This window comes from Gallus gallus, chromosome 10 (genome assembly GCF_016699485.2).
Source record: "Gallus gallus isolate bGalGal1 chromosome 10, bGalGal1.mat.broiler.GRCg7b, whole genome shotgun sequence".
NCBI lineage: Eukaryota > Metazoa > Chordata > Aves > Galliformes > Phasianidae > Gallus > Gallus gallus.
The window spans coordinates 9,800,092-9,823,009 of record NC_052541.1 but is presented as its reverse complement, the minus strand read 5'-3'; the positions used below and the strand labels follow the sequence as shown (position 1 = coordinate 9,823,009).

General features: G+C 38.1%; 1 protein-coding gene and 1 long non-coding RNA gene across 8 annotated transcripts in view; one reads left to right on the top strand and one right to left on the bottom strand.

Annotated features, from left to right (window-relative positions):
• SEMA6D (semaphorin 6D) overlaps positions 1–22,918 on the bottom strand; it is a 604,413-nt gene that overhangs the window by 120,165 nt on the left and 461,330 nt on the right. For all 7 annotated transcript variants that reach the window (XM_046899132.1, XM_040706508.1, XM_040706507.2 and 4 more), the window contains one exon: positions 7,458–7,538. The gene's annotated coding sequence lies outside the window, so the exon portion shown is untranslated. The remainder of the gene's footprint in view (positions 1–7,457; positions 7,539–22,918) is intronic.
• Positions 486–22,470, top strand: LOC112533183. The gene is made up of 4 exons (XR_005862692.1): positions 486–550; positions 19,493–19,649; positions 21,402–21,520; positions 21,607–22,470. It is a non-coding gene; the product is annotated as an uncharacterized LOC112533183 (long non-coding RNA).

Genomic DNA, 22,918 nt, shown 5'->3' with positions numbered 1-22,918 from the left:
GTGTTAGTACCATATATATATTGAACGTTTGTTAGAAGGTTTGTGAATAAGTGATTCTCAACTACTTTGTACGCAAAATTGACTCTATTACAGGAGAAAAGTGACATCAAGCTGATTACATGAAGTCATAATCCTCCATTGAGACATCACACAATGACATTGTTAACATTAGTATGCAATATTTATAATAAATAAAAGAGGCTATTGAGGCTTTCAACCCATAAGGAGCTCTGGGTAGATGACTTCACTGTAGGAACACAGTGCAGTTACAATGAGGATAAAAGATTTATTTATACATAAATATGTTCTCATTAGTAATTCTTCACTAACATGTAATGGATACAATTGAAGGACCACTGGAGTGGTTTTTTTGTTACTATTCATTGTTTGCACTTTGACTATGAACATTTAGTAATAAAAACAATAAGAAATCAGTTTATTGTATATTATTAATTCTCATGGATGAAAAAATATTCTATTTTTATAGGTTACAATAACACCACATCAGTCCATGCCATGGAGATCCAGCAGGCCATTAACCTGGACCCTGGTAAAAACTGTTCTTTTTCTTTCTTTTTTTCTTTTCTTTTTCTTTTTTTTTTTTTTTTTTTTTAAGAGGTTTTTCAACACAATACTTTATGAATACACAGCACGTGCAGGAAAGTTTTTTTTACTGATTTGCCTTTATATTATAATTTCTCTCGAACAGCATTTTTGGTATTTTTCTTAGCAGCATAGTTAAGGACTAGCCCAAATTGGGCAGAAGGCACCCACATGACTGCCTGCAGCACTCTCCAAGATCTCACTGAGTCTGTGTTGACATCACACAGTCTATATGAAGAAAACTCAGCTCCACCCTACCTCGCTTTCTTTACTACCACAAGCATCTCTCTCCTCTCTGGAGACTGGGTTTACTTTTGGACTATTTTTTTCACATTCACCTTTGTCAGGCAAGACAGAATTAAGGCAATGATTCAAAGTAAGTGTCCATCCATCACATTTGACTACACAATCATTTTTGTTCAAAACCCACCCTCCCCATTTGGTTAGCCTAATGCATTCTGTTAAATTTATCTTTCAGTCTTCTGAAATAGGTCTGTTTGTAAAATCCTTGATATATTCAGGGAAATTTCAATATTAAGGGAATTATAGTATAAGAAAAGTGTGTATGTATATAGAGAATATTTTCCATACAGTACAACAAGGACACACCTCGTGTCTTCTACTTAACAGAATCACCAAAAAACAAAAAAGGGAAAGCTAAAATACTGTATTAGAAAAATGAGGTTGATCAGGTATTCATTTCTCATTTTGGGAATTACATTAACATGTTTCATCTCTTTCTAAAACTGCCATTTAACTTGATTACATGTAAGCTGACTGGTAAGACAATCTTATTCATATTGAAAAACAAATCATTTAATTTGGAATTAGTCAGCTCAGCAGCAAAAGTCCTTACTAACAATAACTGAGAGGAGATCAGAAGAATTCTACTCTACCTCCAGATATGGATAATGAAACACTTATTTTTTCCTGCTAATTTCATCTCTTCATTTTCAGCACTGAAATCTCAAGCATTTTTTTAATTAAGAATATAAAGCCAATCCCTTGACGAGTGTTATTTTCTGCGGCCTTAGCAACCATGAATTGGCTCCTCTTTTCTTCAGTTCTTGTTTGCATAATATACTTTTTATACTGCTGAAAACAGGATATATAAAAAAGCTTCAATTTGAAAAGCCATTTACCTTTTTTAAGAACAAAACATTGTTTCCAGCTTCACCTGCTTAAAGGAACTAGCTGTACAAAAAGCTACCAAAAACTAACACAGCTGACCTATGCTACTTTCATTTCCTATGCCCTTTCTGTCACCATACTTAAACAACTTGTATACTCTCTTTAAAGAGATAAGAAGTCTTAAGTTCCAGTTACTATATAGTAGAACAGAAAAATCCCAAGATTGTGTTAGTTTAATATAGTAGAAGCAATGTGCTTTCTAGGTCCTAATACACTGGGTACTTGGATCTAAATTTACTGAGTTTTCAGGAAGTTATAACCCAAGACATCCCTGCCCAAACATCCCTGGTATTATTTCCCCCCAGTCTGTGATGAACATCTGAGCAGAACAGAAACATAAGCTACATAATTTAGGTAAACTTCTTTCCATTTTTAAAGATCCATGTATATATATAATTTTACATTAGTAGCATGGATTTTCAGACTACTCATCTGAGATTCAGGATACAAGCTTTAGCATATTCAGTAACAAATCACTTTTAAGCGTTTCCAAGTTTATCAGCTCTGTGATAACGATGCACAAATCAACTGATCTTGGAAAGTATTCATTGAAACCTCTCCTGTCAATCTGGCTCTTAACTCTCTTATTCCCCAAGGATTCAGTCCATATCCCCTTAAAACCAATGGAAGGGTTCCCACTTACTTCACTGGAACCTGGATCAACACAGATGTTACTTCAGTTATTAGAAAAATATTATTTCCTCCAATGCATGAATTTATCAAGCATAAAAATAACCTAGCTTTGTTTCTCTAATGGTTTTTTCCACAGCAATCTAGCTGGTTGGTGCATTTGCAATCTGACAAAACAGATATCTCTTCTTGCAGAGAGTGTATCTAAGTTTCCTCATCTATTTCAAAAAAAGTCTCACAAAGCTATTCAGAACTCAGCACACGTTTCTTCCTCTTCACAATTCATTTTCCTTTTTTTTTTTTTTTTGACAACCTAGGCAGTAATTCACAGCTCACTTGGTCTCCTAAATAACCCCCTTTATATTTACATGGTAGGCATTCCCCCATTACCCAGTGGGATTCAGCTGTATTGGCAGGCAGTCATTAACCATTCTTAAGACTTTGCAGGTTTAACATATCCTTCTCTAGTTAGTGTCTTTGAAAACATCTTGTATGGTTACCATCTCACAAATATACAGAAAATCTTGACAATTTAACAATAACATAAACTCTGTCATTTTGTAATTTTGAAGTGTTCCTTCTTTGGGTCCCATCCAGACTCCTACATAAAGCCTTTAAAGCTCAGAAGCATTTCACCCAATGGAGGATTGTTATGTTTCTTTCTCCTACTGGAAATTAAGTGATGTATTTGAGTTTCTTCGCTACAATTGTGTAAGCGTAGACTTGCTTTGCCTTATGCATTGCAGTTACCTTAACCCAGCATCACTGAAAATTCTGGGGGAAAAGAAAATGATGCAGAATTTCACTCTTTGTTGGTGGAAAAAAGTCCTTTCAGGAAACTCGCATAAAGATCATTATTGTGAGAAAAAAAGCCTAGACTAACTGTCATAGAAGTGAAATTTTCACTAGAGGGTCATCTTTAACCAGAAAGCACAAAAGAAGAGCCAAATGTCCAGGACTCATGGTCATGCTCTGACTGAGGAAACTCTCCCAACTAACTCCCTTCACTGCCTATAGAATGTCACTGAGGATGCTGCTCTGCAGCTTTCCTTTGTGCTGAAATCTCCAGCACAAATGGGATTTATAGGGCACATACTCCTACCTAACAAATGGACCAAAGAATAGCAACACAGCTTATAACTCTTTAGTAAACGCCAAGCTATATTATGGAGACTGGTAGGAATACAGAAGAAAACAGTTTGATATTCACATTACTGATGTTTGGCACTGGTAATTCCATTTGTTTTTAAGAGACGTCCAAAAGAACCTGGGGTCACAGACTGTTGATCCCACCTAGAGCAGTCTGTATTATATAAGAATTTACACAAATGCTCAAAACTAGGTTTACTGGATAGATAAATATTTCAAATTAATACACTAAGAGTGCTCATAACAGCAAAAATCTTCATTAAAGTGATTTTGTTTTGAAGGATAAAAAAAAGAATGCAATCCTTTTTAAAATTAAATTCTTTTCTTTATGATATTGTCACAGTTTAATTAGAGTATGTTTCTTTGATTTGAACCTGAGCCTTCATTATATGTGGATATGTATTATATTTTAGGGATGCTCCAAAAGTAATGCCTCCTATTTTATTATGTTGGCCCATGATGTCAGAGACAGATGGTGGTGGTATAGCAGTAGAGGGTAAACTTTCCCATCAACATTTCATTACATTTTGTTGCCATGTGACAGATGGCAGTGGAGGGGCAGTCTGATAGAACAGCATTTGACATTGAAATGCAGATGAAGGAAAGGTGCAGAATTGAATTCCTTCAGGTGGAAAAAATGGCACCCACTGACATTCATTGATTCTTGCTGAACATTTCTGGAGACCAAACAGTGGATGTGAGCACAATGAGCAAGTGAGTGATGCACTTCAGCAGTGGTCACAGCAACATGGAAGACAAGCAACATTCCAGATGGCATGCAGTCTTTTACAAGTGCAGCATATAGGTTCTTGCCCATCACTGGCAAAAATGCATAGCTAATAGTGGTGAATGTGTTGAAAAGTAGCATTTTGTATCTGAGAATTTGCTCTATCAAATAGTGTTATTGTGCTCTTTGTACCTGTTGTAGTTTCCATGGAAATAAATAGAAGGCATTACTTTCAGAGTAACTTATGTACAACGTTACTGGATAAGTCTAGATTTAAGGGATAAATTCCAGGTAGTTCTTAAAAGTCATTCACCCTGGTAACTGAATAAGAAAAGTATGTGATATTATATTAGTAGGTGAAGTTATTGCTTGTTTTAGCAAAATTAGTGAAAAGTATTTTGAAGTCTTTAAGACCAGTAAGCACTTGAGTATATATTTCCCATACATCCCATTCAAGTTCAAGTAACATTCAAATGCCACTAAACAAATTATTAATCACCGTTGTAGTGAAAGGAAAGGGCCCCAGAACATATGAACTGTTAGGGGTTTTCTTTAATCAAAGTGAATAATCCTTAGTTACACCTGATGACATCCCATACCTTCTGAAGTCTTCTCGTTCACCTTTAACATTTCTGCAGGGGGCAATAGCCCTGTATAATTTGAAATGCTTTGATAATAATTTTTTTTTTTTTTTAATACTGATTATTCCTCTTAAGTTCAAGCTAATAACAGTAATATCCTATCAGATGAAGTCCTGGATGCAGAACAGTATTTTAGGATACTAATTGCTCATGTTCCTAGCCATCCATGAAACATATGCTGAAAACACAGAAGTTTTCAGAAATGCCTCTCTAAGTCATAAATCTTTTACAGGTACAATTATGTGAGAGCAGCAATGGGAAAAACACATTCAACATCTGGAGTCATATGAGTTTACTGAAGTAAAATTGCAAAATTAAATTTAGATGAACTTAATTAAAAAAGAGGATCCACTTTAATATGGACATTCATCAAGTTCTCATTGAAAACCTTTTTCGCCTCAAGAAAATATAATAAAGTATGAATAAAAAAACCATATAAAGGCTGAAATGAAGTGTGAAGGGATGGACAAAAAAAAGAAATGCAGACAGAAGGAGCTCTCTCTTTTTTTTTGCCTCATTTTAATACGCTTAGGCACACAGATGCTTTCCCTTTACCTGTATTATATGCATATAATACACAGTACAGTGTATTATATTGAATTATTTTTTGATTCCAAAAGTGAACTGGTCATCTGTATGCCCTGAAGATCACTAATCCTTCCAAGACACCTGTTGCACATTTACAGAAAACACGAACATCCAACTTTTCCTCTCTCCTATTATACATACAAATGGTCACCTTTTTCTCCTAGATTCTAACAAACTTTAGCTAAAGACTGTTATACTTATTAATGCTTAGATATATGTTACTTGAGTTGCTGCCACTACAGTGAACAGGAGTTCTTTCACAGGGCTTGGCTTTCAATGACTTGTAGTTGATTTTCATTTGCCTCAGCTAAGACACACACATTAGCTTTCATTTACTAGGTCATTAGTGTCTTCTGTTTTCGGGGGAAAAGATCTAGTGGTTCATCTCTAGTCACTTCTAGGTGCCGTGAACTCTCTGGCAGAGCCACATTGACTTTCAACTGCATACAGAATTTAGCAGTGTCAAAAAATAATTTGAAAAAATTAGAATAGTGCTACAAGGATCATATTATTTCCTGACAAAACTGCCTTGGTAATTTGTTGTTCTTCACCTTGGCTGCGTGATCAAGTAACGCGATATAAATGTTCTATTCTTTTACTTCTGATAAAGAGCAGTAGGCTCTGAGGAAGATACTATCCTTTATTAGGGACACATTTCAACATTATAAAAGATACCCAGCAATAATGAAATGTAATCTGTCTTGATGATTCATGATAACACATTACTATGCTCATTTTTATATGAAAAGAGTAAGATTGGACAGGGCTGCTACTGTTGAATACATCTTCAAACTGAAGCAGAGACTGTATTGAGCTACTTGGTTAATGACAATAAATTACTTGAGGAATGATGAATAAATGTTTTGTTTCCACATTAGAAAAATCCTAAATTTTGAGGGGCAATCTATTAAAAATATTCATTCTTCCATAGCCTAGAATGGGCAGGACTTGGAAGTGGTGGTACTTGTGAGTGTCTTCACAGTGAACTAAAACCAGCTGGCCTAGGTGAAGTCAAAGGGCTGTCCACATCCTGCCTCTAACACACCAAGAGAGTTGATGCTAAGGGGAGGAGTATGCATGCACTGATATGTTTCCTTACCTCTTACTTCTCCAAGTCCAAAAATGATTAATGCAACACGTGGCATAATGGTGAGAAGAATTTTCACAAAAAAAAAAGCATGAAGGATAATATTATAATCTAAAAATTAGACCTTTCCTACCTGAAAAACTAAACATTTACGAAGTGCATATTTCCTGCAAAAGAACCACTGCACAGTACCCAGCTACAGTTTCCTATACAACATCTTCCAAAGCAAAACAAGTACTGTGGGACTCTGCTATAACCTCCTCCTTTTCTCTTTTACTACAGCTGTAAGTTACCCTCTACAGCAGGAAATTCTGATCATCAAAGTGCAACAGCATTACATTCCTTAGCAAAATCTCCACAGCACCACAATGCGTGGGGGCAGCATCTGAGAATGTGACTCAAGGTTTGAACAGACTAGTTACAATGAAGACAGCATCAGAGGTGAAAATAATTTGTAATTTTACAACTTGTTTGCTCAGTTTTCAGCAAGAAGAAACCACTGAACTTCCTTTTTGTGCATGTTACTTTCTCTTTGGAGCCTGTCCACCATCCTTGTGTAAATGGTTACATACTTCAAAACATACAATATCAAACCTTTTGAGAGCAGTTACTTTAGTAGAGAGGACAAAAAAAAAAGTGACCTTTTTGATTTTACTCTGATGAAAATTGCTCAGATCTCGTGTCCTGAGCTCAACCTCGCACAGATCAATGCATGCTCTCGTATCTCTGTATTGATCAAGGAGAAATACTTCATTTTTTTCCCCCCACACATTCAGTTTTAGTGCAACATGAAAGAAAACAGCAATATTCTAATGTGTTTTACTATGGCTTTAGATCTTACCACTGAGACTGGATGCAAAGATCCTTAAATTGCTGGCATCAGTAACCCAGTAGAGACTGGCATGAATTCAAATGGGTGATCCTGCCAAAAATCAGAGGAAAATATTCATTAGGCAGATGATTATTTTTAATCACACCTTCCCAATACCCATGGAAGAGTTACTTTATAAATGCTTACTGGAGCCTTAATGGTAAGACCACTAAAATAGATCTGAATGCAACAACCTAGGCATACTGAATCTTCAAATGACTGTGAATCTGAACACTGGTTCCCACGTGGTACTTTCTATACAAAATCTGTCCTTTCATAAAGGCAATCCAACAGATTTTACCAGGAGAAATAACAGTGCATGATCCATGTAATAAACTACATTGGAAACATGGCTCATGGAAAAAAACAAAAACAAAAATACACACTATTGGCCAACCCCAAAATAACGAAGCATACACTCAGACACAGTTGATTTTTATTCTAGATCAAAGATGTTTTGAAGTTCAAATAAATTTGCCTCCAAATAGTTTCAGTACAGGATTATCCCTCTTAACATCTAAAAAATAACATTCAGGGTTGGCATTTAACACCTTATTTGTACTGCAGCACTTCAGAGACAAGCAAACTTGTAATTTCTACCATATGTGGAACAGTATTGAAGTTCCTACACAAGAAACATGACTGAGAAAAAAGTCCAGCAGTGTCAGAAAAACTCTAGCAGGAGTACCTTACTAAATCCATGTATAATAATAAATTCTTATCTTTACTTCATGCACACTATTTTGTAAATATAACTACATATAAGTGCGTTTCCTTGAGGTTCAAATCACTATTTGCCAATTTATTCAAATTACTCATATTTACTAGAACATGAAAACTGTTTAGAATGAAAGCAAAGTAGAAACAGACTTGATGACAAGAAATTTGTAGACAGGCAGATCAGACAAGTTTTATCAGCTAGTAGCACTGAAACCCAAGTTGCCTCCATACAGTAACAGAAGATCTAAAAGCCCTTAAAACCTGTGGAACAAATTCAGAACAAGAACAAACTGTAAGTTAACAGAGTTAACATTGAGCTCTAGAATAGCACAGAGCATCTCCTATCTCTTCTTTCCTCTTCTGTTCAAGCTTCCAATGAATATACTGCCATTTTCACTTTATAACAACAAATTCCTTCTAGTGAGATTTTCAAAGCCATGTAAGAGAACTGGGTGTCTAATTCCCCCAGGCAGTTTTGAAAAGTGCAAGATTAATATCTTATATAGCTCCTTATACATCAAACCATTTCCCAGTGCACTTCACATTAATCTTTAATCTAGACACTTTAATCTTCAAATCTTCATACAATAATCTTCAATGAAAGGTACTTTCTGGGAGTTTACAGTATATTTAACACAATTTAAAAACTACTAGTGCATTGCCCTAGCTTTTAATACCCAGAAAATGTTTTATAAATTAGATCAACTACAACCTAGCCAAGGTTTCTGCATTTTTAATATCTTTGGAGGGAGATTACAACAAATGGGTGCTGGAGGGAATGACTTAGCTGCTTAAGCATCAGTTTGCAATACTGTAAATCACTCCAGAATTTCAGCCGTGGATACCAGAGTTTATTCAATGCTTCACATTTTCCAAGGTAAGGACCAGTATCTCTGCATACTCTACCGGGGAAAACAACACATCTTACAGTGTATACTACTCTTCTTTGGCAGCTCTCTGTGTGCACATCTGGCCACGGACATAGTTTCCATATCTGTGTTTATTTGCCAAAAATATTAACTGCTGGAATAGTGTGCCAGGCCCTTTCTGCAGGGATATAGCCATGACTTCAACTCCTCCTGGCCTTTACTGTTCCCTTCAGTGCTGTTTACTTTACCACAGCACCTCTGAGTCCTACTTTTGGACCAAGACTTCACAGTAGGAACTCTATCCAAAGTACAGTGGAAAAAACCTATAAGAATTTATAAAACAAATTCAGGACAGAATGCAATATGTAGGAGGGAAAAAATATGATAATAATAGTCATTATGACAGGCAATAATTTTTTTGTAAGTAGAATGGTGAAGGCACAGTTGCAGAAGAAATTTGAAGAATCAGTTTTGCAGACATTCTTAAGAGTTTTGACAGGAGAAAGCAGGAAGGTGCTGGCTTGAAAGTGAGAGCTGAGGTAGAAATGGACACCATGAATCCAGCTGAGGCTGTAGCTTCTGCTTTCATGCTGACAAAGGGATGACAGACTAGAAAATCAGCTATGTAAAATGGGAAAGGGAAGTCAGATACCACCTGAGTGCTACGGTCAGAAAGTGATATGGCCAAAAAAGCAGCTAGGAGAAGGGCCTTTCTTAGAGCATTATTTGAGCTCGGTAAGATTACATTTCTTGATATCTAAGAAAAGAAATTAACAGTGGGGGAAATCTAAGAGCCAATACAGATGGCCAGGAAACACCACCTAACAGACTTCAGATGCCAACTGGATTTGAAGTGGAAAAGAAGTTTCAATTGAAGACAATGCTCAGGTAATGAATGTGTGTGATAGTTAGTAGGCTTTTTACAGACATTTATAGACATCATGAAATAGAGTAACTGAGAGGGCTTCTGCAGAAAGAGTGAGGACCAATGTTTTAGTGATGTTCATTTTAAATGTCACTTTGGTGTTTGCATAGAAAGACTTGGATTTTACCTTGAGTTGAGAGACAGATGAAGTACAGAGGTTCACGTGTTTTCTAATCAACCTTATAAACACAACAGCTGAACTTGTGCTTGCAAGTGTGACTCGTGGATAAACTAGACGGGAAGTCAAAAGTTCACTCTCCTATAAGCTCCTGAAACTGGAGAAATGGTAATGCAAATTCAAAGGGCACACAAAGGAAAGGACAGAGTCTGAGTAGCCATCAGAAGATTACTGAAGTTGAAACATCTGATAGGTTCAGGTGCCCAAAGGTGCAGCACTGATTCTCTGCAGACTGGAGAAAGTTATTAGAGACTTGTTTGAGTAGTTTCTGTCTACTACAAAGAGAGAGAATTAGAGGACAGTGCTTGTAAAGTGTGGTCCACGCATTAAATGATGAGAACTTAGAAGAGCAAGCAGGGTAAAGATCAAGACATTTTGAAGTGAAAGATCAATGCAAGTTGAATTGTGAACAAAAAGAGGAAGAAAAGTGAGGAAAGAAAGGGATCAGATGGGGTCATTTCATAAATTGGATGAGCAGAGGAAGAAAGCAGATGCAGAACATCATTTGTGGCAGCCTAGAGGGCTGTTTCAGGACAGGATGAGTGAATGGATGAGTTACCAAGGTGAGGATTATACATTCATCAGTTTTCACTGTGAAGAAATTGTCAAGGCATATCAGATAAAGATTTTGGTAGGAGAAGAGGGTTTGAGGAATGAATCTAAAGAGGCAAGGAGGAGGTTAGGGCTGTGGGTGCAGATTTCAATTATGTAGGTATAGGGGTTTGGCAGAATTGAGAGGAGAAGGGTGATGGCAATGGAGGAAGTCAGCTTGGTCACAAATCTTCTTGAAATGCTCTGTTACACAAGACAAGCATAAAATGTACCTGCAAGAACTGTGGTAACGATGACTTCAAGAGATTCATGAAGAAGCCAAATGCTGAAATTAATCAGTTCAAGAGCATCACTTACTTCAGTGTGGGGAGACAAAGAGAGGAACAACAATGAAGAAGTTGCTGAACTTCTTAAACCCTCGCTAGACCCAGTCATGAGTGAATCTGTTTTGAACTCATGGTGCCTGTCACTGATGGAAACAACCTGACGTATGGATGAGCTGAATTTATCATGGAGCTGCAGCCCTTCAAAAATCATTTCAAATCTATAAAAGGTCTTTGAATACCTTACTTACATTCAGCCACCTGACCAGGCTCAAGATACAGGTATATTTATCCCAGTAGGGTTTTAATCTTAAAACAAAGAAAACAACCCAAGCAATAACCAATCAGACAAAAAAATCGCAGCCAAAACAAACCTCCTATGATTTGCACTTTGAAGAAAAATATGAAATATTTCACATTCATGGCATGTAAATTTCAGTGTGAAGTCATGAATATTAGACAATTCGAGTTGAAATCTCTACTTTCTTCATTCAGTGGATTCAAGGATCCAGTCCATCAAGAAAGATGCATGTTAGCCATCTTAGCACCCTTCTATAACGCAGAAGGATTTTGGCACACATTTTGAGTAGAGGTAGCTTTAGATCTCCCATAGCATTGGTAGACAAGTGGCTGGTACAGGAAGCTGGTGTTATGATTCATATCAGGAAACTTTTTAGTTCTGGGAAGCAAGGAAGAGCTTAAGAAAAATATAACCACTTACTTTCAAGAAAGCTTAGAGAAAGTGAACTATTGTAAGACAATAAGAATGGATTTTTTTTTTTTTTTTGAAGATATTTTCTTATCAATGACTAGGACAAAAATTCAACTATTTTTGAAGAGTCAGGAATTGAGACTAAAGGAGAATGAGAAAAAAGTTAAAAAAATCTAAATTAAAAGGCTTTAAGAATGACGATCTCAATCTTACGTGACATCCAAATGTGCATTCAGATGGGAACAATCAGCCCAGAGGACTGAGTAGATGATTCCCTAAAGACGCAATTTATATTGCAAATCAATAGGGTCTGTGATGGCACCAATGACTTCAGCTTTTTAAGTTATACATCACAGAAGATGGCCTCAAGCACAACAAAGAGAAATGCTTTAACAAGAGAAACAATAGTCTTGAACAAACATTAACTTTCAAGAAGTTAGAGATAAGAAAGAGTAACAAATGGTTGAATCGATGATGTCCTAAAATTTGACAATAACCCAATGCTTAATTTTACATCTTGTCAACTTGTTTTAATGAGTTACCATAAAATACAAATTAATGAGTATATCTGTTAGACTGGTCTGTGTGAAACACTTGTGTAGCAGCATAAGAAATCCAGCAGGGCCAAATATAACCTTTCTAGCTATTTGTGCTCACCCTCACAAATGTATTCACTAATTCAATAATCCATTTCCTTGTAAATGCATTGATTTTAACAGAATATGACAAAATAATAATTTGTATTTATTTAGATGTATACACATATATGAAGAAAAGCACATGTCTGTGCTTTACTGAGAATGAATGCATGTCGGTATAGCAACACCTGCTAGTACATCTAGCCATGGTATAAAACACTGGAAAATTTCCCCTGGTATTATTTCCTAGAAATAATGGAAATCCAATATTGAATTGGTTATGTAACTCACATATCACAAGGCTTCAGTACAGCAGAGAAAAGCTGCATTTTAAAATTTTATGGGGGGAGGGGAGGAGGTGTGAGGAGATGTGAGTTATGCTTAACACTGCATTGCTCTTAACGCTGTGAAATACGTGAAAGCAAGGTTAATTGAAAACCTGAAGTAATATAAAAATAAGTTCAGCCTTTAACAGGAATACATATGGTGTATAAAGCTCCATTGAGCCCAGGTGGATAAGTGAACATTTTCAGTGCACATTAGTTGAAGAAATGAAGAAGTAGAAGTAGATAATAGGTATTACTAAACTGGAATATTCTGAAGGCCTAGAACAGAGAAAATCACCAGCATGGAAACGTCTTACAGATTACCTATTCTTTCCATGCCAGAGAACAGCAAGCCCCTCTTCTTCTTTTGTCAAAGCTTCCTGTTGGCTGCAGTTAACATTCCCTCTAGGCCAGAAGGGGTGGTTTTTGAAGCCAGAGATGAGATGAGAACACCTGGACTCTACTGTACAGTCACCTCACTGATGAGGCAGAGGACTTCCCGCAGCAGTTCCTCTCAGCCTCAGCACCCCTGCACCCACTGCAGCTGCAGAGGTGTACAGTCAGCCTCTGCAGTCTAGGAATGCTCTTTCCATGCTTTTATCTGGCTAAGTGGTGAAATGCTCAGGCTGCCTGCTAAGCTGCCCCTGGCAGCACGAAGCAGCTAATAGCCCAGGCCAGGTACATAAGAGCCTTTTTCTAACTGCATTCTTTTCCACTTAAGCGTTAGCAGTCTCTTTCACAACATAGCTATCCCCAGTTCCCCAACAATTAGTCCTTTCCAACATGATGCAGCTTCTTTAGCTATATTCTCTACCTAGCTGCTATTTCAAAAAGATGCAAAATTCAGAGCTCCTGACTAACGAGTACACAGCTTAATGTGGCACACAGGCCAGCCAGGTAGGATCCTGGAGGAACACAAAAATATCAAGGCGGGGAAAACCCTTACGAAGGGAAACTACTGAAAGATGTGTGACACCAAAATCAGTGACCCATACTTTAAAGAGATGGACCCTACAAGCTCAGGAAAGGGCGTAAAGAGTTAATTGCAAAGAACAATGTGATTACAAAAAGCATGAAAAACAGCAATAATGATGCATAACTTTTATTAACAGCCATTACTTGCTTATGTTGGAAGAAATATGCTATAATTTATCATTTAAAATTATAATTAATCGAACAGCTTTTATTTTATCACCTCTGTATCAAAATATCCTTAGAGTTTTATAGCAATATTATGCTCTCCTACCTTTGAGCCTAATAGGCAATAACTTTTTCCTCCCTATTTCAAGACCCTGCTGTAAGCACAAGAATATGCTAAGGTTTGAATGTTTGGGAGGATGTATGCAGAAAACAATGCTTGCACTTAATTAGCTGCATCACAGCCAACTTAACTGCATGCCTAGAACATACTTATTTATATGCAACTGTATGTGTGATGGTTTTGAAAATTCTGGTTTAAGGTAATGTATTTGTTGTACTTTGATTTTTCTTGCAACCGACTTACAAAGGACTACCATAAACCTTTGATTTCACTGTTAATAGCAGTAAGTTATTCAGCTAACAGGATCTGAAATATTTATGCAGGCAAGGATTCAGCACCTTCCAAATCCCATTCTGTGAGCCTGAACACATCTGCATTAAAATCATATCTTCCTCTTTCCAAGGCAGTCGGCTCACATAACTAGATGATAATAACATTCAAATTATAACTCAGAAGTTGTTAGGTTAAGAGATAAAGAAACACCTACAATCAAAGCAAAGCATTAAGACTTAGTTTCACCTAATGGTAGGCTACAAAAGGATGTAGCATACTATAAAACTTAGTGATAGAGACCTAAACCCTACAGACTTGAAGCAGTCTCTTTGTAAGATGTAAGCCTGAACCAATGAAGTCAACAGAGCAAGGTATTGGCTCTAGCACCAATATGCCTGCATCTCAAGCGTCTCCTGCAGAAACTGTCCCTCAGCCATGACATAGCAGCTCTGTGCTGTAGGCCCAATTCTTCCTCCAAATCTGTCTTTCCAAACCTGGCTCTAGACAGAGAGTTGCCTTTTTGGTACAGAGAAGTATTGATATCAATAAGTATTTAGGGCATTGGTCTCATTCCTAATAAAGTTAAAACTCTACATTACAGCTTGAAAGCAAGAACGTATGTCAAATGCTTACTTTTGCTATGTATACTTAGTTATTTCAAAGGCATTTTTACATACTCCCTCCAGTTCAGAAGATCCTTTGAAAATTCATTTGGATGAATGCTGCTCTTTTCCGTGGAGATTTGGCTAACCGTTTTTTGTTAAAGCAATTTTGTTGAGCATGGTAATGCAATCAGTATCCCAGGAGGCTCATCCTTCACAAGATTCCTGCCTGCACTTCTACCTGCAAAGTTATATCATGGCCGTCTTCACAGATAACAAAGTACTGAAACTGGAATGCACAAAGCAGCACAATAATCCGTCAGAGGCTCTCTTAAAAATTTTTCAATATAAATATTCACTGCAGCCACCACGCTATGACAGCGCTTCATTTCAAGACCTGGTGGGCACAAACTGTATTGCTCATTCACTTAAAACAAATAGTTAGGAGATTCCATGAGCAATTTCTACTTCCTGGACAAAGCAAAGAGCAGTACCATTTTGCAGAGGAAAGGTGAAACTGTGATCAAGCTGTGAAATGAATAAATGTAAAGCGTATGAAGTGATTTGCTATTTATTCATCCTGCAGCCTGCTAGCAACAAAGTCAATGTCTTTTGCTGAGCAGCGATTAGTGTGTGTAGCTGACTTGCGATACCCACCACTTACATGCAATGTTTTGCACATTAAGTTAAAGGCTGAACACGCAGAACAATGCATTTGTTCCTCATGATACCAGTACAGGTTTTTCAAAGATTTCTATCTTTAAAAGGTAATTGAAGTGATGTGCTGTATATATGGTTAAGTAGTAAATGAAAATAATTATCAGCAAAATCATTTGGGACCAATTTGCATATATACATGACACTAACAAAGCAGCAAGAGTCTCAGTAAATGGACTGCTAAAATGGACTTGTAAACAGTTACTTCAGCTTTTTCATATCTGTCAAGTAATTTGCATATTAGACACGTTTATTTTACTATCTTGGCATTCAGATCCTTTCTGCAGCTCTCACATGAAACTCTTTTTACAGTTCTGCTCCTCACTTAAAGATTAAAGATAACTGACAGGCTTTAGACTGGGACTCTACAGGCTTCCCATTTACCATCACATCATTTCAGGCTTTGGGGCTGGTTGTCACCACACATAGCGTCCCCCACATCTGACAGCTACCTTCAGAACATCATTAAAGGCATCATCTTAAATTAGCTTTCTAAATAAGAGACTAAAAAAGCAACAGATTGATGCAGGAAAGGCAGGAGGACAACAGTCAAATACCACCGTCACGTAGCAGCAGTTAAATCCCCTGCAAATAAAGTTGTAGCAGAAGTTCTGTTGTATCTCCACATGCATAGTTTTGAGGCTTTTTTTCCTCGCATGCAAATACAAAGATATATAGACATTGCCAGATACATTCACAGCAGGTTTCAAGGAAGAACCAAGAGGAACCACCTTAGGAAGACACCCACTGGAAGAGTCCAGAACACCTCATGCGTTAATTTTCTCCCCACAGGCATACCCCTACCACTTCTGTTCCAATTTTTCTCCTGAAAGCCTGTGAACTCCATGCTAGGTAAATTCAGCATGCAGTTACATCTCTGCCCTATTCTATACTTCTTAATTGAAGCTTTTAAAAATAAAGGGCCAAGACTGACTAACATCAGGTCAACCCAGTCATTCTGATCATACCAGTAATAAGACATTACACTGATATCATTAATAACATTTTCAGTCCTTTAAATCTTTACTCATGGCAGGGCAGTCAAATAAATTTTTAGCTCTCCAGTTTCCAGCACATAAGTACGCTGTTGTGGTTTCAATAATGCAGAAAGCTATTTACTTATGCAAATCTTGAGATTTGCAACACAAAGAAACAGATGCATATGACATTTGTCAGGCAGTGAAAATGAAGTGGCACAAGCTGGCCTGGGAAACAAAACTTGGGGTTGGAATAAAATGAAAATCCTGAAGTACAAGCCTGGTCATCATCTTACAGAGTGAAAAGAAAACTATTTGAATACTGTTCAACTGTCGTCGTTGTTGGGGCATCACGACTAACTGCTCAATTTCATCCCTTAAAAAGTTCTGTAATAACTCCTAACTTGTGTTCTAAAATCCACATGGAAATGAAAGGGGGAAAGAAGAAACCGACTGCTACAGAACATAGAAAATGCATGTTTATAAAAATGAAAATTACTTTACTAACCAGTTGTATTTTGGAAGTAGACAAATGGTGAAAGAGCAGCAGACTGTGTATGTTATGGGTGTTCTAATTAAGTATTTCATCTGGGATTCCATCAACTGTTCCTCCTGTGAAGAATATTCTCTTCTGTTCTGTGAAATTAGAATGAATGACTAAGGAGCTGTGAGAAGCCAAGTGATTTGTAAAAGCCTGGTACCACCCATACTTTATCAGCTAGAATTTTATCACTGAGCTGATTCTGAGTTTCTGAGATCTTTCAGGTTATTTGTGACAAAATCTGTCAAGGACTTTGGTGCCTGCATCCAAAACACAAAGTCTGAAAATCCTCATTTGGAGGTCAGTACACTTGGAAAGTGCCTAAACTTCAGAGGTCTCAAAATTCCCATTGCCTACAGTTTTATAGCTGCAAATACCCAATTGTTTCTTATCTCAGGAGGGCCAAGGGGTTTATGTCATTGACCCATTACTTCTCCTATTCTGAAAAGCGGGAGAAATTTTCTAAGCTGTGCTTACATCCAGAGGTAAACTTCTCAGAAAACGCTTTACTTCAGTATGTCACAAGATAAATACATTTTCAAACAATTACTGAATTAAGAGCTTTGGTGCAAGAAACATAAGGCTTAAGCTGTGTTTAAACATACACCTTTTGCTGTTTCTAAGAAAGTGAAAGTTCAGCTATATGAAAAAAAAAAATTATTTGTGTAAGATCAGTGGAGATATGCTTTTGGTTTTTAAAACTGAAATAATCCAAAGCTATATACACCGAGAATTGTCTTTAAGGGCCTTCTTTGGGACACATAGGTGTGGATGAAACTAGGGGCCAGGTTTGCAGCTATGGAGTAATGCTAACAGCTGGTGACAAGAGAAGCAGCAGGATTTAAGCGTGCATGGGGTGAGGAGAGGAAGAGGAGTAAGGTAAAGCAATGTTTAAGCATTGGTTACTTTTGAATTCTTGATTTTATAATCAAGATGTACTTTTGCTGTCTAAAAATACTTTTAAGAGAACAAAACTAAAGAAAAACTTAAAACATGCCCTATAAAAATGAATATTCTTGGTTTAGACGCACTGTTCCCTTATGAAAGTTAATTATAATTAGTCAACATAAATGATAATCAATCCTAGCAGAGTCTATTCTGTGGGAGTCTGAGGTGAGAGCTTCCGAACAGTACACATTTAAGGAATTAGTTACTTCTCCTCTCTAAGAGAAGGAATCCACTGTTAAGCCATAGCTCATCAAGAAATGCAAAAATGAACCAGATAAATGCTTTGAGAGCAGGAGAGAATGTGTTAGGCCTCGAATGTTTTAAGAACTCTACTCTACCTGCCATGCTTTTACAAAAGAAAAATAAAAAGTGACCAGAACTGAGAAGAGAATATATGTTACAAAGAGGTTCTTTAATATCATGGAAAATGGGAAGCCAGAAGCTGAAAGACGACAAATTGAAGAACACACCTCCCTTTTTCTTAATCATTAGAGACTGTGAAGAGGACTGATGCATTCACTAGCAAATTGGACTGGGGATGGTTCAGTAATATGTTTTAGTTAAGGAAACCTATTAAAACTCATGCTGCTGTAACCAAGCGGAATTCAGGGATTTATGATATACAAGGAGATAGATAACTAGATCTATCTTGAATTAAACCCTCTACCTTTAATGAAACTGGTACAAGCTGTAGGCTGTGGATAATCTGGGTGTCAGGATTCACTACCTAACTAGGATGTGCAAACCTCTCAGTGCTGGAAATGATTTTGCCTATTACATTTTCTATGCACATTAAAAATAAAACAACAAAAAACTATGTAAGAAATGTTTCCCAAGTGACATATACAGCACTTGCTTTAGGGGGCATCAGCTCTTACTCGAGCTTTGACCGTTAATATATATGATTCCATTATCTTTTCTTGTTAAGTAGTCCTAGAAGCTTTTTGCTATTACAAATAATACATGGCAGATGGGACAACCCTATCAGGTCCTTTTGGGAGGAGAGAAGCTCTTTCATATATTTCCTGATTAGTTTAAGTATCCTTTGAGAGACATTAGTAATCTAATTCCACCTTTTAAATAGGAGAACAGGAAAAGACTAGCATTACTGAAATGAAAGGTGTTCTAACCTCTATTACCTTCTTACGATCTCTCTCTTACTCCTTCACTTCTTTTTCTGTAAATTAACTTTATTTTAAAGGAACAATATAATCAAATGATTTTTTTTTTGCCCATTGACATCAGTTTTACTGAAGTATTTAAATGTACACTTAATAAATTTGTTTATACGACTCAAGGCCCTACACTACAAATTTTAATCAAGTTTGTTTATCTATCAAGAATACATAAATCAAGAAATTCAAGATGTTACCATGAAGGGTAAAATTAAGTATTTCTGCAGGCTTTCTTTCTAATCCTTACATTTTTCACACAAATCAACAGGAAGCACGTGCTGAGTAGGCACTCCCCCTTTACAAGGATGGAATGACTACATATATCTATAACACGGAAACACTAACAGTGATGTGAAAGTGGAACCTAATTGAGGAGATCTGCTCATCTAACCGTCCCATGCCCAGAGAGCTTTTACAAGCCTCCAGTAAGTGATAAACAATGCTGTCATAGTCATACTCTTCCAAACATTCATTAAATATGGGATTATGTTATTGAGTCATCAGGAACTTCAATTTCATCTCCATAGCAAGACTTTTAACTACTTTTTAAATGTAATAGCTGTAACAGTAGTTGGCTGTTTTCATCCCCCAGTTTCTAACTGATTTATTTCCCTGTTGCTATATAGTCTGAAAAATCAAAGTACTTTGGCATAATCTGCAGGGTTAAACTCAGCTCTGTGAAGAGAGGCCTCAAATTTCACTTGGGTGTTGTACAAGGGTGAATTTCTCAGCTTCTGCAGCTGGATGTTACAGTAAAGTGTGACCAATTAACCCGACCGGACCAAGAAGGGGAAAGTGCTGGCGGAAGCCATTAGCATGTATTGCAACCTCCCTCAGCACCAATTCACAGAGAAGATATGTCACTAGTGCACATAAACGTCGCTTTTCAAGTGCAACAGCTTGCTTTTATCTTTGGGAGTTCCTGAGTCCTGAGCCACATCTGCTGTTCAACACTTGTCTGATAGTACAGCTCCCAGACTCTCAGTTCTGATCGCCAACAGAGCAGACCTAGATCCAAAACCAACACCTGCCCCCATGGGCTGTAGCAACAGAACAGACCTGTTCTTCTATGCACAGGGCAGCTGCACCGGATAGGCAGCAGACCTCTCCACAGTCCCTCACCCCCAAATCAGTCATCAGCACAAGGGTTTTGCCATCATACTCATTCCCACTTGCATTACTTCAAAGCTGTAATAACTAAGCACTATTTGTACCACGTTATGAAACCATGGACATATTTTGATGCAAATTCTGAAAGTTTTGGAGATCGGTCTTCAAGAGCTGGAAGTGGACTGACCTGGCCAGCCACTCTTACTCCTCTACCCAGCAGGGGAGGTGAGGGTGAGTAAGCTCATGGGGAGAGGGAGATCACACAACAAATACAAGCAGAAAAGACTTCACAGCAAGAAACAAAGACTAAAACACCTTCCTCCTACCTGCTGTTCCTCTGAGCTGGGTGCTACAAAGCTGCTCTCTCACACCACTCCTCACCCTTCACTGCCATACTGTATTCTGCCCTTTCTCCCACACGTTTCCACAGAGAAAGTTCCAGCCACGCTGATGAGCCCACCTGTGCCTGAGGCGAGGCCCACCAGAACCGCCCCAGCCCAGGTGGAATCGGGCTCTCTTCACACACCTGGGCCTAATCAGCCCCACCACCCGGCCCAGAAATTGGGCCGCAGGTACCTCTGACATTAATTCCTGTAGCAAAATTAGTTCTCCTCTCCTCAAAATTAGCTTTCTTTTCCCTGCTTTACTTCAGCTGCAGATTTCCAGTGTGCAAAAGAACCCAAGTTACACACACAATGTTGTTACCTTTTACGGAAAATACAAGATGCTACAACTAACTGCATCCTAACTTCTGAGTAATTGCCCCCACACCCTCTGCTCTCAGTGATTACAAGGCTGTGCAGCTGTCTATGCAGGGCAGGAGCACCTCCTCACCCAGCCCAGCACACCCTTTAGAGGCTGCATTTTCCTGACCCGGCAGGTCAGGGACTTTCACTGCATTAGAGGTAATTGAGGAGAACAAACCCTGCCCTGAACACAGTGATTCTATCAGTAAATACAAAATCTGCATTGGTTGAATGAAGAAATCTCTCCATCTTTGTTTTGGTCAGTGATAGCTGTCAAAAGCAGTTATACATACAACAGAACTCACTGTTCTCTGTCCACAGAGGAGACCTGAGGGCAACTATGATGGAGGAAACCGATAGAGAAGCTGTCAAGGCCAGGGAAGCATTGCTAATCCCTGCCTCAGCCTACCAGCCCAGGACTGGCAACCCTGACATCGCAGGTAATGCAAAGCCAGAAGAGCAGCACAAAATCAGGATTTTGAGCAAGAAATATTTCCTCCAGCATTGTGATTTCTCATTTCCACAGGCTAAGAAGTGCCATATGATTGCAGTGATGAATTAGTGCTGTAAGGACCTGCACTAGCTCTGGTATTTGTGCCAGCAGAGGTCACAAATTCAGAGCAGAAGCTGCAGCAACAGTTCCCAACACTGCAGTATGTACCAGCTGCCAGAAGTGATTTGAGACCAAGACACTGGAGTAGGATCAGTGTGTGAGGAGAGAAATCTTATTCTGGAAGAAGAAAATTTCAGGAGGATATCTTTCTAAAAATCCATCTGTTCCTCATCTTCTCTGATGAAGATTTCTCAGCCACACTGATGCACATCCACAGAGCAGATGCAGGTTTTTCATTAGACAATAAGCCCATCATTGTAACTCTGACTCCTGAGAAACAACTGGAGAGTCCTAGTATTGTGTGATGCCTCCTGTTAAGCAGATAAATGTGCTGTACAGCCACTCGTTCCTCCCAAGAACTAGAGTTGCATACACCATCTGCTTTGAACTGGTCCAGTCATTTTGAAATGATGCTAGTGGCCTTAATAATGAGATTAAGGCTACAAGCTTTTCAGAAGAGATAAGCAGGAAAGGAGGTATGGGGGAGTTGCCCTCTACATTAACAGGTGGAGAGAGTGCAAAGAGCTGCCTCAGTGAGGCTGGTGAGGCCTTCTTGCTTCAACTGCAGGAAGTGTTGTGCTCACAGACTCTCACCTTGATGGAGGATTTCAACCATCTCGTCACGAGATGAGTTAAGAGTTGTGGCACTCTAGGCTGTAGTGACCATGCCCTGGTAGTTTGTGGTCTTGAGGAGGGGTGGTCTGGCAAAAAGCTAAGATAGCTGAGGAAGCTTGGGCCTGTTCAGCCTGGAGAAGGCTCATGGGAGACCTCACTGCAATCTTAAAGGAAGATTATAAATGGAATGGAAATGAACTTTTTACATGGGTAGATAGTGATAGGACAAGGGGGAATAGTTTTAAACTAAAAGAGGGGAGATTTAAATTAGATGTCAGAGAGAAATTTTTTACTGAGAGTGATGAGGCCCTGGCACAGGCTGCCCAGAGATGTGGATGTCCCATCCCTGGAGGCTCAAGGCTGGGTTGGATGAGGCCCTGAGCAACCTGATCTGGTGCTGGATTTAGTGGCTGGCAACCCTACTCAAGGCAAGGGAGTTGGAACTAGATGATCTTTGAGATTTCTTCCAAACTAAACCATTCTGTGATTCTATAACTTACAAAGCAAAGCAAGAACATGTTAAATATATGAAATGAATTGTGATTAAGGGAGAGAAGTTGTATGGTAGAACAATGGAGTTTTCCTGAATAGAAAGCCTGAACCTGAAGAC